Source organism: Palaemon carinicauda, chromosome 4, assembly GCF_036898095.1.
Source record: "Palaemon carinicauda isolate YSFRI2023 chromosome 4, ASM3689809v2, whole genome shotgun sequence".
NCBI lineage: Eukaryota > Metazoa > Arthropoda > Malacostraca > Decapoda > Palaemonidae > Palaemon > Palaemon carinicauda.
In genome coordinates this window covers 196,767,201-196,782,478 of record NC_090728.1, presented here as the reverse complement: position 1 = coordinate 196,782,478, position 15,278 = coordinate 196,767,201, and the positions used below count along the sequence as shown (strand labels likewise).

The 15,278-nt window shown below is 41.4% G+C and overlaps 1 protein-coding gene across 2 annotated transcripts in view; it reads right to left on the bottom strand.

Moving 5' to 3' along the window:
* LOC137640318 (uncharacterized) overlaps positions 1-15,278 on the bottom strand; it is a 406,862-nt gene that overhangs the window by 9,182 nt on the left and 382,402 nt on the right. The window lies entirely within an intron of this gene.

Here is a 15,278-nt window from a genome sequence, read left to right as displayed (position 1 = left end):
TTTAATATTTCCGAATTCATACTGCATCTTAGAAAAGTTTTTGTTATTTTCGGTGTCAAAAAGCAACTTTCTGCTTCTGATGTAGTCATGGGAATTGCCATGAGAACGGAAAAAATGGTAAAAGAACGGAAAAAAATAATCTAATAGAATAGGTGGAAGTAGGATAATAACCTAACTTTACTCTTTATCATATTCAAGAATATGGTACACGATCTTCTAGCATAACATATGTGAAGTAAACACACAATAACTAACCCCCAACATCACGCCAAGATCGAGCTGCATTGCGGGAGCGACAGTGTACTCTCTCCCAAAGCCTTGCAGTCAGCTTCCTGAGTTTGCATATGCACAACAGCCAAATACCATGCAGCATATAAAGATTTTTGTATTTTTTCATAAACTGAAGGATGGCTACTGACATAAGATTAAGGATTATATATTGCTCAAGTATGAAGAAACAATTAAAAGAAAAATTATTAAATTAATGTTATCAATAATATTGGGGGTACTGCAGTTCCACAGTGCCTATACACGAGCCACCAATGCTGTTCGGGTACAATAGTGTTGAGCAGTATAAAGTAGAAATGGATAGCCCAGGGAAACTCCTAATGTTAGTGACAATAAAAGTTGCCAAGGGTGAAAGAGTGTAGGTTTTGGATGGAATTGAACCAATAAAGCATGCCAAGGCTCACAAAATTCATTATTCATAGAAATAAGGTATGAACATTAGGAATCTCATCATACCCAGGGACTTGACACGAGATTAGAATTTTGAGCCAATTCTAGCCATTTTAAAGCCCATTCATGAATGGCAGAGGCAAGGGACAGTGACATTGCCCTAGCAAGCAGGACAATACCCTAAAGACTGACCCAATACACATATGATTAGCACCCTTACCCCTTCTCCACCCAAGCTAGGACCAGGGAGGGCCAGACAATAGTTGCTGATGACTCAGTAGGTAGACTTATAGGCTCCCCAATCTTTAACTTACAAAGTTATTTAGGTTGCAGACACTAAAGGAACTAACGAGGTCTAAAAACTCAGTCTGGTGATCACCGGACAGAGATTTTACAAGAAAATAAAGTGCCAACAGTTTACCATCTGTCATCCTGCAGTCTTTTCACCATGAAAAAGGATTGATTGATAGTTATTGTTACAAGAAAAACCATCTTCTGATGGCACAGATAACTTTAGCACTGGACACAGAATGCTACACATGATATAAGATTTTAAAATTCATCGAGAGTAGGAGTGATCTGCATTTTCTGTGAGAAGAAAAGCAAGCATCAGACAGGAGCAACCACAAGAGTATTGACCTGAGATCAGACAAGATTATAAGAGATGGGATGCAACTATGGAAAACCAAGAACATAGGATTCTGACCTATGTTTCAAGGGATCTTTTTTGCAGCTCAGTGATACTACTATAGGTCATGCTGAAAATTCTATATCCAACCAATGTAGTCAGCATCTATGATACCAGGAGAGTCAAACCAAGATGATCAGTGAATATACAGTAGTTATGTTGTTTATATCATCTGCACATACACAGTTCTAGCATGTATATCTTGTAGAATTTTAATATCAACAAAGATTTTAGTCCATCTACTACAACACCAACGCACCCATAATGGCCGCGGGAGAGCAACAATTAGAGAATATAAAGATGTTATTTTAGTGTATTGATGACAGAAATCATGATTAATGAGCCCTAGAAAAGTACATATTTACGATGGTTCTGACCATCATGCTATAGAATACACTACCTACCAACAGTCTGATACCTAAAACCCTGTGTTCCTGCATCCCACATGCGGCGTATTAAAATTTAATGAACTGCAGTTCAAACATTCATCTAGTTGTGTTCTATCCACATCTGAATGCATGAAGACTGATTATTTATATTGCACAATACATAACATGGGATTAAACTACATTGACTTTCCTGTAGGTTTGTTTCCAAAGCCTAAATACTATTAACATGCGGCTTTGAAAAATTATGTATTTCACTACACAAAACTTCTGTTGCTGCTAAACACAAAGCACTTGCCAGTCTTACATACTCGCTTGTTGAAGATATGACTGAACATGTCTAACGATCTAGAAGATGCTGATGCCGCACACATTATGAGGAATGTGAAACCTGCACCCACCCCTCACTCAGGAGAACAACAAGGTGGAGAAATACAAGATAGAATAAGAGGGTCAAACTACGAGGTCCTGTCTGGACTTTCTAATAAGCTGCTAAAGCTTCAGGTCACTGCCTTGGAGAGGTATCTTCGGGATGAAGTCTTTTACATTCCTGGGTGGTTTCAGGTTTGCCACAGCTGCAGACACCCAGGAGAAAATTGCTAAATTTGAGGAATTTGTGATTGGGGAAGTGAAAGACTAATGAGAGTTATTGTTTCAGCAGCAAAATCACACAGATGGTGAAACCTTTGAAAATTTTCTTTCATCCTGAGAATTTATTAAGAAACCGGATAGTCCTACGAGTGCAAAATAAATGAAATCAGAGAAGACCAACTGTAAGTAAGAGGCCTTACGATAAAGAAATGCACTGATATATGCCATGCTGGAGCAAGGCCACAAACTAGTAATTTGGCACTGAGGTAAGCTGACAGTTCGTCCAACAACAGATGCAAGAGTGCTAAAGTTTTGCGATGCAAATTCTGTAACTTCATCCAAGAGATGGTGAAAGAGAACTGCAATGTCTCGGGAAAAGAGTAAGAAGAATGTGGGCAGATGAACATATTCTAAGTCTCTGCATCAACCTGCAGAAAAGAAACCTTAAAAGGTAATGTTTACTCTATTGAACCTGATGACCAACCAAAGTCCAAAGGCCACAACTGGAATGTTGCCTAGAAGACTTGTCATAAAAAAGCAGACCAAATCCCTAACTAATTCTGATGACTTAACTGAATGAATGTCACGGAATAAAAGTATTTCTAGGTTGAAAAGATGTCACCAAAGTCCATAAAATATCTGATGATAGTTAAGGGAAGCAGAAACTTTCATATTGTAACTAGAGTTTATGTAAATGTTCTCCTTTTCTTTCTTGCTTGAAAGCTTTAACCCTGTCCGAACTCTCAAGATGTGGAACCAGGTGTTGAATCAACCTGAAGGACACTTTGAGATGAAAGTGATCCGCCCAAAGACTAAGTAGTAGTATCCAGTGTCGTACACACAGGTGGTGACAGGCTGAGATTGAAAACTAGCATTGAAATAGACTTGGTGAAAATACTCAAAAAATAAACTTTAACTATCTGCAGTCAACCCTGATCACTTTAAAGATGTATTTAATGGCGAGCTTGGAATAACGGCTTATGTTCAGCTTCTGAAAATAAAATAATTAGTCTAAGCCAGCATTATGGCGGACAGAAAGTTTCTCTTGCCATGCATCTGAAACTGAAACGACGACTGGAGAGGCATTTCCACCTAGGATGATTCACCCCCATAGAATAATCTATACTATGGGCCAGTCAAATGGTGATAGCCTATAAAATTCGGGGAACTTCAGAATCTGTCTTGACCCCAACAAGCTAAACAAGGTACTGCAAAGAGAAAACTACCCCTTCAAACCCTTAAAAAGGTGTTGCATGAGGTCAGGCAGTAAAATCTTCACCAAAGTTGATCTCTCCTCAGGGTACTAGCATGTTGAGCTGGATGAGGAAGCCAGTAAATTAACAACCTTCTGGATTTGCTTTGAGAAATACTAGTAACCAAGGCTCCCATTTGGCTTGAGCAACATCACAGATATTGCAAAGAAGTCCAATAAACTCCTTAAAAGGTCTACCATGAGTAATCTGCATCAGTGATAACATTATTGTGCATGGTAAGGACAATTCAGAGCATAATTTAAGACAACTATGACTCTCAGATGTTGAATCTTCTGTATTAAGCTCAACAAGAAGAAATTAGACTTAAAAAGCAGTATAGTCTTCATGGGACACAAGACAAACGAAAGTCTCCAGGTTGGTTTTGAGAAAATGAAAAACAATCACTGCTATACCAGCACCTGAGAGTTTAGCAACATTAAGACACTTTCTCAACATTCTATACTACGGCAAGAAGGTCCTGCCCAATGTATCAGATGGGCTAACACCCGCTAGAATACTAGGTATGCAGTTAATTCTATTAGTCAGGCCTTCTCCATCATAAGGTTCAATACTACACAGTATTCTAGATGTTTTATTCCAGCTGTGACCAAGTTGTGGAATGATCTTCCTAATCGGGTTAGTTGAATCTGTAGAACTTCAAAAGTTCAAACTTGCAGAAAATGTTTTTATATTGAACAGGCTGACATAAGTCTTTTTATGTTTTAATGTTGTTACTGTTCATAAAATATTTTATTTTTTATTTGTTCCTTACTTCTGATATAGTTTATTTCCTTATTTCCTTTCCTCGCTGGGCTATTTTTCCCTTTTGGAGCCCTTAGGCTTATAGTATCTTACTTTTCCAACTAGGGTTGTAGCTTAGCTGGTAATAATAATGATAATAATAATACACTATCTCCTGAAAAATAATAGTTTTTCAGCTGATCCTCAACAGAGTGAGATGCCCTCGATATGATCAAGACTCTGCTCGACGAATTCTCACTGTTACCCTACAATGACCCAGCTAAACTGCTTACATTTGCATGTGACAAATCAGACTATGGCATTAGAGCAACCATCTCCCAAGAAAGCAAGCCAATGGTATTTGAAAGCAGAACCCTCTTGGAAACTGAGACACCATTCCAAAATAGAAAAGAAAAGAATTTCTGTGACGTACAACCAGAAAAATATTCACCGCTGCACCTGTCACATATATTACCACATACCATATGCTAATACACTCAAAACCACTATCCATGACATGAAAAAAAACTAAATAACCTCATACTGTACTATTTAGTGTGCAAAAGTACCAGTATAACCACAGCTGGCAGCCTGGAAAGGTAATCACCCTTGCTGATGATCACTCCAGAGCTTTTATCCAAAGCCTTCAAAGAGGAAATGGTGAATGGCCTCCAGGTATACTCAATAAACTAGTAGTATCTGAACTTTAATCTTGGAGCAACGGGCAGAGATGGGGCTGTTATACACCTAGAAGACATTTAGAAAAGATAATACTACAAGGATGGTCGAGAATTTAGGAAATTGTCAAAAATTTTACAACCCTGCTATCACTTGTGTGATAATTTGACTAAAGGCTACCCAACAAGATGGTGATTTTTTTAGGCGACAGATTTGTAACTCCTGAGAACCTGAGAAAATTTTAAGATGCAACAAGAGTTGTAGTTCCTGATGAGAAGATGATCAAGAGAGAATCCATTATGGTATTTAAAGGCTTAAATCTTGACCACGAATGGCTTGGAAATGGGACATGGCAAGCCCTAAAGACTGACCAATATACACTATCGCCATAATATACATGATCAACACCCAAACCCTTCTACATCAAGCTAGGACCATGAAGGACCAGGCTATGGCTGCTGATGACTCACCAGACAGACCTATAGGCTCCCCCAAACACCACATCCTTGCCTCACAAGGATGGCGAGGTCAAATGCTATTAGAAACTATCGAGCTTAAGCAGGTCTCAACCCCCCTCCAACAGACTACCAGGCAGGGATGTTTGGGTACAGACTTTGTTTGATAAAGGCCAGCAGTACCCTCTACTGGCCAGGAATGTGCTAAAAAATATGAGAATAAGTAGAATCTATTTGTACAAATCACATACTGAGAAAAATAGCCTGCTGAGCAAAAGACTTTCACCAAACTATCAAGACTCTCATGGAAGAAAGTTGATGGCCTGTTACCCTACAGTGGCTGTCGATATCTAGTAGTCTTGGGTTACCATAGCAAATTTGAGATAGACTAATGCCCCCAACATCAGAGAGCATCAGCATAAAGCTAAAGGCTCATTCTGCCCATCGGGGCATCCCATGTCATCTAGAAAGTGACTACAGGCACATCTGTCGCAAGTGAAATGGAAACTTGCATAATGCATGAAGTATGCAGATATCAAAGGAGCCAATATGCATACTAGTTTGTGGCACATATGTCATGAGTGGAAAAGAAACCTGCATAAAGTATGCAATGTCACCAAAGTGGCCAATATCCTAGAAAAGTATGTCAAACACTTATTGGGCTTCATGCTATTGATAAAAATGAAACAGATAAGTGCTCTTGCTGGAAATAGAAAATTGGCTGGTCTGAAACTTGCCAAAGCCAATCCAGCACACAGCAAGGCCTTACTGAATCTTAGTAGCACATGGACTATTACCCAAATAGTGCTCCATTAACAACATGCATTTACAAACCATTTGTAAGATGCTAAGGCTACAACCGCTTTTGTGAAAAACTTTTGTAACACACTTATTTTGTGCCATGAAAGGAGAAACAAAATCTTGCCAACTAATATGCACAGCCTCTCTGTAGAAGTGCTGCCCCATGAAAATTACATCGCCAGTCTAGAAATATTTATTTGAAAGCTGCCCTGATATTCCATCCTTGTGGCAATTGCTTGGTGCAGAGATGAAGAAAACAAAGAACTTTTCCTAAAACTTAGGCTAACTCCAGCACTGAATGCTGGCATGCAAATGTTAGAGCTTGCCTATGGACGTCATTGCACAAAACTGGACAAATTGACTTCATAAAAAAATCAAGCAGAGGATTATGTAACTTAATATAATAGTTGACTCGGGAATGACAAATGTCTATTGAAATTTGTATAACACATAGATGGTACATTTAAATCTCAATTTGTGAGCCTTCCTTTTAGTTCTTACCAATATTTCTTAAAATGAGTAGGTGTATGTATAGTGTGCAAATGTTAATTATTACTTTAGCGCATGTTAACTTTAATTTCTGACATTGTCTTCTGTAATTGTATCTTGAACTGTTTAGCTATAAAACATTGATGTCAAACTTTTAAGCAATCTGATCTCAAATAATCATAATGATCCTACTAAGAATATATCAGCAATAAAATACCAGTTAAATATACTTAGCTTTTTTATGTAAGTTTTACTGAAATTGTTTTTCAAAGTAATTGCCGTTTAAGACAAGTGTCATTCCTTCTATCTTTTCAAAGGTTTTGGGACCACATTAATTAAAGTTATAAGTCTTGGTAAATAACAAATGATAAAAGTTCATAAAGCTATGTAATTTAGTATGTAAATAATTGACCCATATCACATACTTATGGAATCTGATTTCAAAAGAAACCTAAATTCAAAAAAGAAAAAAGGTAAACATTTCTTAATATGAGTTATCTACTGAAGATAATAAATTTCACATACTTACAGAATCTCATTAAAAAGGAAAACAACATTTCTAAACAAAGTTTAACATTTCTTAATATAAATCTGCTTTGAAGATAACTTTGAGAATACTAACCCTGTTTATGCTTAGCAGAGGAAGGCTCAGAGGTCACACATTACTTGAACAACCACTGGAGATTCCAATCAGCATAGTCAACCTTCCCTCAGAATTACCCAACTAGATCACAAAACAAATCTCACGTCCATAGTGCAGTGATACCTCTTGAGACAAATGTATCAGCATTCAAAATTTTCGTAATGCGAAAGGAGATGCAAAGATTTTTTCGCCTCATGTTACGAAAAAATTTTCATGATACAAAAAGATATTCACCAGCCAAGCCAATAATAAACTAGTTACCCATTCAAAATATATGAGTCACTTGAAGAAAATGGATTGCTTTTACATAATAGAAAATGTACTTCTCTATAGAAAAGGTAACTGCAGTATAATCAGAGTACAGTACATATGGTACTGTATATTTAGTATATGTACTGTACAGTATTGTACTGTATGTGTTGTATTATTTTCCATTTATTATTAAATTATGTTCTGATAAGTATTTGATTTACAGGTATTAACAGTTAGGTTAGGTATATTGAATGATTCAAATGTATTTACCTGTACAGTATTTCGTTGTGGCTATAGCTTTGCTGTATTATGAAATTCAATGTGGTGTTTGTGTAAGGTTTGGAACGCATTAAGCGATTTACATATAAAACATGCCCCATGATACAAAGTTTTCCCGAAACAAAAGCCACTCTGGAATGAAATAATTTCTTATTTTGTGTTGTAAGGACACCGCTCCCTTTGTCGTCCAGGAAATCAACAAACTTTATTTATTTGAATTCTCCTTTCGCCACACCGTGGTTTCCCATGTATATGTATTCCGCTCTATCAGAGCTACATTTTGACATATGTATTATTTCATTACATGTTTCTGTTAACTCATAATTCGTATATTTGTAAGTGTAAGAAAACATATATTTTGGCGGGCAATTCAATCTGATTTGGCGCCAGCGCCATCCTACCTTTCCGTCCGCACCTTGTAATATACAGTGAGCCCTCGCTACTTCGCGGTTCGACCATCGCGGATTCACCACTTCGCGGATTTTTTCCATAACCCACATATATACAGTATATATATATATATATATATATATATATATATATATATATATATATATATATATATATATATATATATATCTAAAGTAGGAAGATGTGATGTAGTTCTAAGGGAAAAGTATGGGAAATATGTCTGGGTAATAAGCAAAGCTCTACCTCCAGTTTGTTTCTTCATTATGATCAGAGATAAACGTAAACAAAACATTGGTTGCCATTTTTTATCGTGCTTTTTAGCGTGTTTAGGAAACGCATGATATAAAATCGCCTTTAATTTTTGTGCCTGTTTTAGTTTAGGGTACTGTAGTACATGCATTAAGTGTTCTGTACATTAAAGGGTAGTTTGTTAACAGTACTACGTACAAGGGAAGGTTTTAAAAGTCTGAATATACATGTTGAATAAATAGGTAAATATGGTGTCACTACTTCGCGGATTTTCACCTATCGCGGCCGGGTCTGGAACCTATCTACCACTATAAACGAGGGTTCACTGTACTCCCACGCACATTTGAATAAAGTATCAGTTGATCTTGGTGACGCTTGTCTCACTGTTCTTACAACTGGTGACCCCGGAGTTGAAAGTAGCATCAGCGGTTTTGGCTTTGCCATTAACGGACTTATTACGGCCGTGCTACCTTCTCTATACTCCGTTACCTTAGGCGTGAGCCTGCCTTTGGTTCTCCCACACTTCGGTGCATGTAAGGCAGTAGGATGAGCTTAACCGACATATCAACTTCTCGCCTCTTCGCCGACTCGTCGTCTGGCCACGATGCAGGAAGCAACACGCCCATCGCACCCAACGGCCTCGCCTCCACGCCCAGAGTCAAACTGCCGCCCTTTTCTCAACACAACACCGCTTCCTGGTTCCTGAGAGCAGACGTACTCTTCCGCGTCGCTAGACTCCTGCGCCAAGGCTGACATCGTTCTCACCTCCATACCTGAAGAGGTATTCGACAAGATTTCCCCATTGCTCGACGCCCAGGCCGGCCAAGTTTCATACGACGACCTGAGAACGAAACTCATCGGTATCTACTCCCTCTCCGTCTCAGCAAGGGCACAGAAAGTCCTGGACCTCGCCGGCAAGCCCATGGGTGACACCTCTCCTGTAGATGCGTGGGACGAGTTAACCGGCCTGCTTATGCTCCCCGAAACAGACACCAACGGCCGACGACGTGAGATTAGCTTATCTCGCGAGATCTTTCTTCGACGCCTACCACAGGACATAAGGGCCCAATTGACAGACGCCGACACGCTCCCGATGTACGAACTCCTGTCAAAGGCTCAGAAGCTCCACGAGGCCTCCAAAGCATCTCGCCTCGGAGCATCATCGTCAGCACCGCCTTCGTTCTCCTCCTTCAGCAGCTGCTCTTCCATAGACTCCTCGGCAACGGCACCTGAGGACAACGAGATCAACGTTCTATCAAGAAAGAAACCGCCGCAACCAACACGACCGAACCCTAGGACTAACCCAGCATTGTGCTTCTACCACCAACAGTTCGGCAGCGACGCCAAGAAATGTAGAGCACCATGCAGTTTCCATAGAAGATGACGCCAGAAGCATCCACCTGCCACCATCGCAGCCGCAGGTAACCAAAACAAGAATGGTTTCTATATCCTCGATACCATTTCCAACCATAGACTCATGGTAGACACCGACGCAATGCAGTCAACGTTCCCACCTTCCAAGTCCGACCTAGACCGTGGTCCCGACAAAAATGCTCCCTCACTCATCACTGCCAACGGATCTCCCATACGGTGCTATGGGATTAGGACCCTCAAGATATCTATCATGGGCCGTTCGTATTCTTGGCCCTTCGCCATCGCTGACGTCAATCGCCCCCTCCTCGGTGCGGATTTCCTCGCCCACCACGGACTCCTCGTCGATGTCGCTAACAAACGTCTCATTGACACAGGAACCTGCCACTCCAGTGCCCTAGAATACGGCCCTGCAACAATGTCCGTATCCGCCGTAACGACGCACCCCTACGCCGACCTCCTACAAGAATTTCCCGAGGTTTTCAAGACCGAGCTCCGACACTCGCCAGGTTCCCCGTCCAAGCACGGGATCTACCACCACAAAACAACGACAGGACCGCCTACTCACGCCAAATTCCACCGCCTCCCGCCCCAGAAACTGAAGGATGCCAAACGCGCCTTCGATGACATGGAATGCATAGGTATCTGTAAGAAAGCATCGAGCCCCTGGGCATCGCCCCTACACATGGTAAATAAAGCCGGACGGGTCCTGGAGACCTTGCGGCGACTACAGGCGCCTCAACCTCATCACAACGCCCGATCACTACCCGCTGCCCAACATGCAGGACCTAACGAACGCGTTGCTCGGCGCAAAGTATTTTACCAAGATGGACCTCCTCAAGTCTTACTTCCAGGTCCCCGTATTTCCGGAAGACATCCCGAAAACTGCCATTGTAACGCCGTTTAGATCCTACACCTTCGCATACTCAACCTTCGGTCTACGCAACGCCGGGGCGTGCTTCCAACGACTAATGGATAGCATTCTGGGTGACCTACCTTTCTGCGTCTACTACGTCGACGACATCCTGATATTCTCGAAAACTAAGGAGGAACACCGGAGGCACGTCTGCACCGTCCTCAAACGCCTACAGGAGAACGGCCTGGTCGTACGTTTCGACAAGTGCACGTTCGGTGCGGAAGGAGTGGATTTCCTTGGTCACCGCGTATCCTCGTGCGGGGTAAAACCCATGACAACCAAAGTCGACGCCATCAGAAAGTTCCCGATACCTACAACCATCCGCCAACTTCAGGAGTTCCTGGGGATGGTCAATTACTACAGGCGCTTCATCCCCAACATCGCACAAACCCTGTCACCCCTCGACAACGTCCTGAAAGGAAAAGCGAAAAAACTCGAGTGGGGTTTGCCCCAGCAACAGGCATTCGCCCGGACGAAGGATGCCCTCGCGAATGCCACCACCCTGGCTCATTTCGACGACAACGCGCCCCTGCGACTAACGACCGACGCCAGCAACGTCGCCTGTGGGGCTGTGCTTGAGCAACTCGTCGATGGTTCTCCTCGACCGCTGGCATTCTTCAGCAAGAAAATGAAACCAGCCGAAACAAGATACAGCACCTTCGATAGGGAACTCCTCGCCGTCTACCTCGCCGTCCGCCACTTCAGGCACATCTTGGAGGGCACTCCCTTCACAATCGCGACGGACCATCAACCCCTCGTTCACGCTTTCACGAAATCGACAGACGCATGGTCCTCCCGACAACAACGTCATCTCACAACAACCGCCGAATTCGGGTGCACCATACGTTACGTCGCAGGAAAGAAAAACCCAGTCGCGGACGCCCTTTCAAGGATTGAAATTGACGCAATCAACCTAGGAATCGACTACGCCAATCTCGCAACGGAACAACGCACCGACCGAGAAGCACAGGATTACCTGACGGGGCCATCCGCGCTCAAGATAAGTGCGATTCCCCTCGGACCAGCAGGAGTAACTATTCTTTGCGACACCAGCACCGGCCGCCCACGCCCCTGGATACCAGCCTCCTGCAGAAGGAAAATATTCGATATCATCCATGGACTTTTACACCCCTCAGGACGCACCACCACTCGCCTTCTGTCTGAAAAGTTCGTCTGGCCAGGGATAAAAAAAGGACGCCCGGGAATGGGCGAAGTCATGCATCAACTGCCAGTCAAGCAAAGTCAGCCGTCACACCGAATCGGGGGTAGGGGATTTCCCCCAGCCAAAAAGACGTTTCTGTCACATACACATCGACGTCGTGGGACCATTGCCCCTTCTGGATCTGCTCGCTACCTGCTTACGATCATCGATCGCTCCACGAGCTGGTTGGAGGCATCGCCGATGACCGATGCTACGACTCAAGCATGCGCCGAAGCCCTCCTGTCAAGCTGGGTGAGCAGGTTTGGCGTCCCTGACGACATCACGACAGACAGAGGCCCCGCTTTCCTCTCAGAAATATGGCTCGCTTTGGCGAACCTGATGGGGACGACGCTCCACAGCACCACGGCATACAACCCCACGGCAAACGGCATGGTCGAAAGAACTCACCGCGCCCTCAAGGCGTCCCTGATGGCGAGCTGCACCGACGGGGACCGGAAATCACGACTTCCTTGGGTACTCCTCGGCCTTCGCACCGCCCCTCGCGCAGACGGCGAACCTTCGCCCGCCGAAAAGGTTTACGGGGAGGCGCTCGCAGTTCCTGGCGAATTCTTTTCCTCATCAACCGACGATACGCAGCTGGATCACCTAAGGGACATCGCCAGGAAGTTCAGGCCATGTCTCAAGACTTACCAGGACAGAACCAAGCACTTCAAGCCAAAAAACCTGGATGACTGCGGGTACGTTTTCGTCCGTGTCGACGCTCATTGACAACCAATAACTAGACCTTATCGAGGCCCCTACCGAGTAATTAAGAAGACAACGAAAGCCTTCCTTCTCGACGTCCATGGCCAAGAGGACTGGGTCTCAATAGACCGCGTGAAACCAGCGTTTCTCGAAGGAAGCGACACCGCCTCCGCCGGACCTGGCAGATCCAGAGTGCCACCTCAAAACAAGGCGCCCAACGAAAGAAAAATCATCAAACGACAACAAGAGGAAGAGATCCTTACGCCGACCGCCGGCGCGCCCCTCCGTTCAAAAACAAGAGGAACCCTCCGACGCCCGAAAAGATACAAAGATTGATCATCAGCCCTCTAAGCTGCCCGATATCTTGGGGGGGGAGTACTTCTAAGGACACCGCTCCCTTCGTCATCCAGAAAATCAACAAACTGTTTATTTATTTGAATTCTCCTTTTGCCACACCGTGGTTTCCCATGCATATGTATTCCGCTCTATCAGAGCTACATTTTGACATATGTATTATTTCATTACATGTTTCGGTTAACTCATAATTCGTATATTTGTAAGTGTAAGAAAACACATATATTTTGGCGGGCAATTCAATCTGATTTGGCGCCAGCGCCATCCTACCTTTCCGTCCGCACCTTGTAATATACTCCCACGCACATTTGAATAAAGTATCACTTGATCTTGGTGACGCTTGTCTCACTGTCCTTACAGTGTCATTACTGTAACAAGTTCTATTACATCTCTCGTCTATATTTTCCATTAGTATCCTACATGATACGTCATTAACTAGCTCACAAACATGCAACCTAACACAAAAAAAAATGAATGACTGAACCTGAATTAAACCATAAAAAAAAAAACACTAAGACACCCTTCCCTTAAACCCATAAGAGTAACCCAAAATTGCTGGTAAAACAATAAATAAGTCACTTAATACTTCAAATTTACTTCATTATTTATCTAAATCTTTTTAAAGTGCTGTTAGATAAATGTAAACAAAAGAACTACAAAATTTATATCAATTATCCTATTATTATTTTAACAATAGGCGACCTGAAATAATCAGAGTAATATGAACACATTTATTCTACCTATTCAAAAGGAATCTCCAAATGACACCTATACAGTATAGAGACCCTGGATAGGTGTGGTGGGTCGTATACGACCTGAGGTTAAGAAAAAAAACACGTTTTTTGGCCATAATTTTTCATCCATATTGGTTGTGAGTGATATCGACCTGCGAGACCTCAGTTCCGTGTGCGCAGCAGTCGGGTGAGGACGTATTTCATCCCAGGTCTTTTCCTTGTGCTATTTCTGAGATACACTCGGGTCGACCTCGACCCAGCAATACCTCATTAAGGTAAGTTGTGTAGTATCAAATTTTTATATAATTATCGAATGTGCAGTAGTGTTTAGGAGTGTATAAAAAAGGACTGTTGTAAAGTGTTTGTGAATGTCTTCTACACCTTATGTTTTTATAAAATATCTTATAATTTCTCCCGATTTTGTAAGTATGTACCTTTATTATGATAATTATTTTATTTTTTTTAATTGCCAACTAATCTATAAACTTCATTCTAGCTACCATAATATTTTTATATAAATCCTCGAACAATTATATAAGTAAATGACTCGCTGATATTGACATATCTTTCTCCATTTCAGGTAGCAGATTTGACCTTCCAAGGTGGTGTGGTTGGCGGCCATTTTTGAGCATATCCTACACAAGCAGGCATAGCTCTGTGTATTCCTCTTTTTAATAAAATTTCTGATATTTTCATGCATAGTAACCATGCTCAGAAATGGATATAAGAATTTTATTTATTAAAAAATTCAAAATAAAATCCGAAGAAAAAATAAATAAATTCTCATTTTCATAAAACTAAATAATATCCAAGTGCAGATTCTTTTACAAATTTTTGTTGTACGATAATAATACAATATCCTGTAAAAATTTCAGCCATTGACTATGTAATTTACCTACCCCAAAAAATTTTGAAAAGAGGATAGATTTTTTTAGCCAAAAAAAAATTACATTATTTTTCTCCTTTCAGGAAACGTTCCCTTGTGGCTCCTCACCCCTCTGGATATCAGAAAATGGTGTTTAAGTATCGTAGAATAAGTGCTTAAAAGTTTTAGCTTATTTCCATATTTGGATTTTAGGTGATTTTTTTTTTGCAAAGTCATTTTTTTTCATACTTATTTTTCTAATTTATTTGTAATAAATAATTTTTTGGACTTTACTTTCATTTATTTTTTTTGATGAATAGAATATTCGTTGAATTTTTATTTTAATAGTAAAATGTTGTGAATTGCTTTGTGAATGAATTTTCTATGAATTTTTTTGTGACCTCGGGTCGTGGTCGACCCATCAGTACCTAATTAAGGTGGTCAAATAACGATACCTATCCAGGGTATAATTCTAAAATAAAAATTAATGAATACATTAATCGCCCTAAGTACAGTATTACAATACTGCAATTAATTG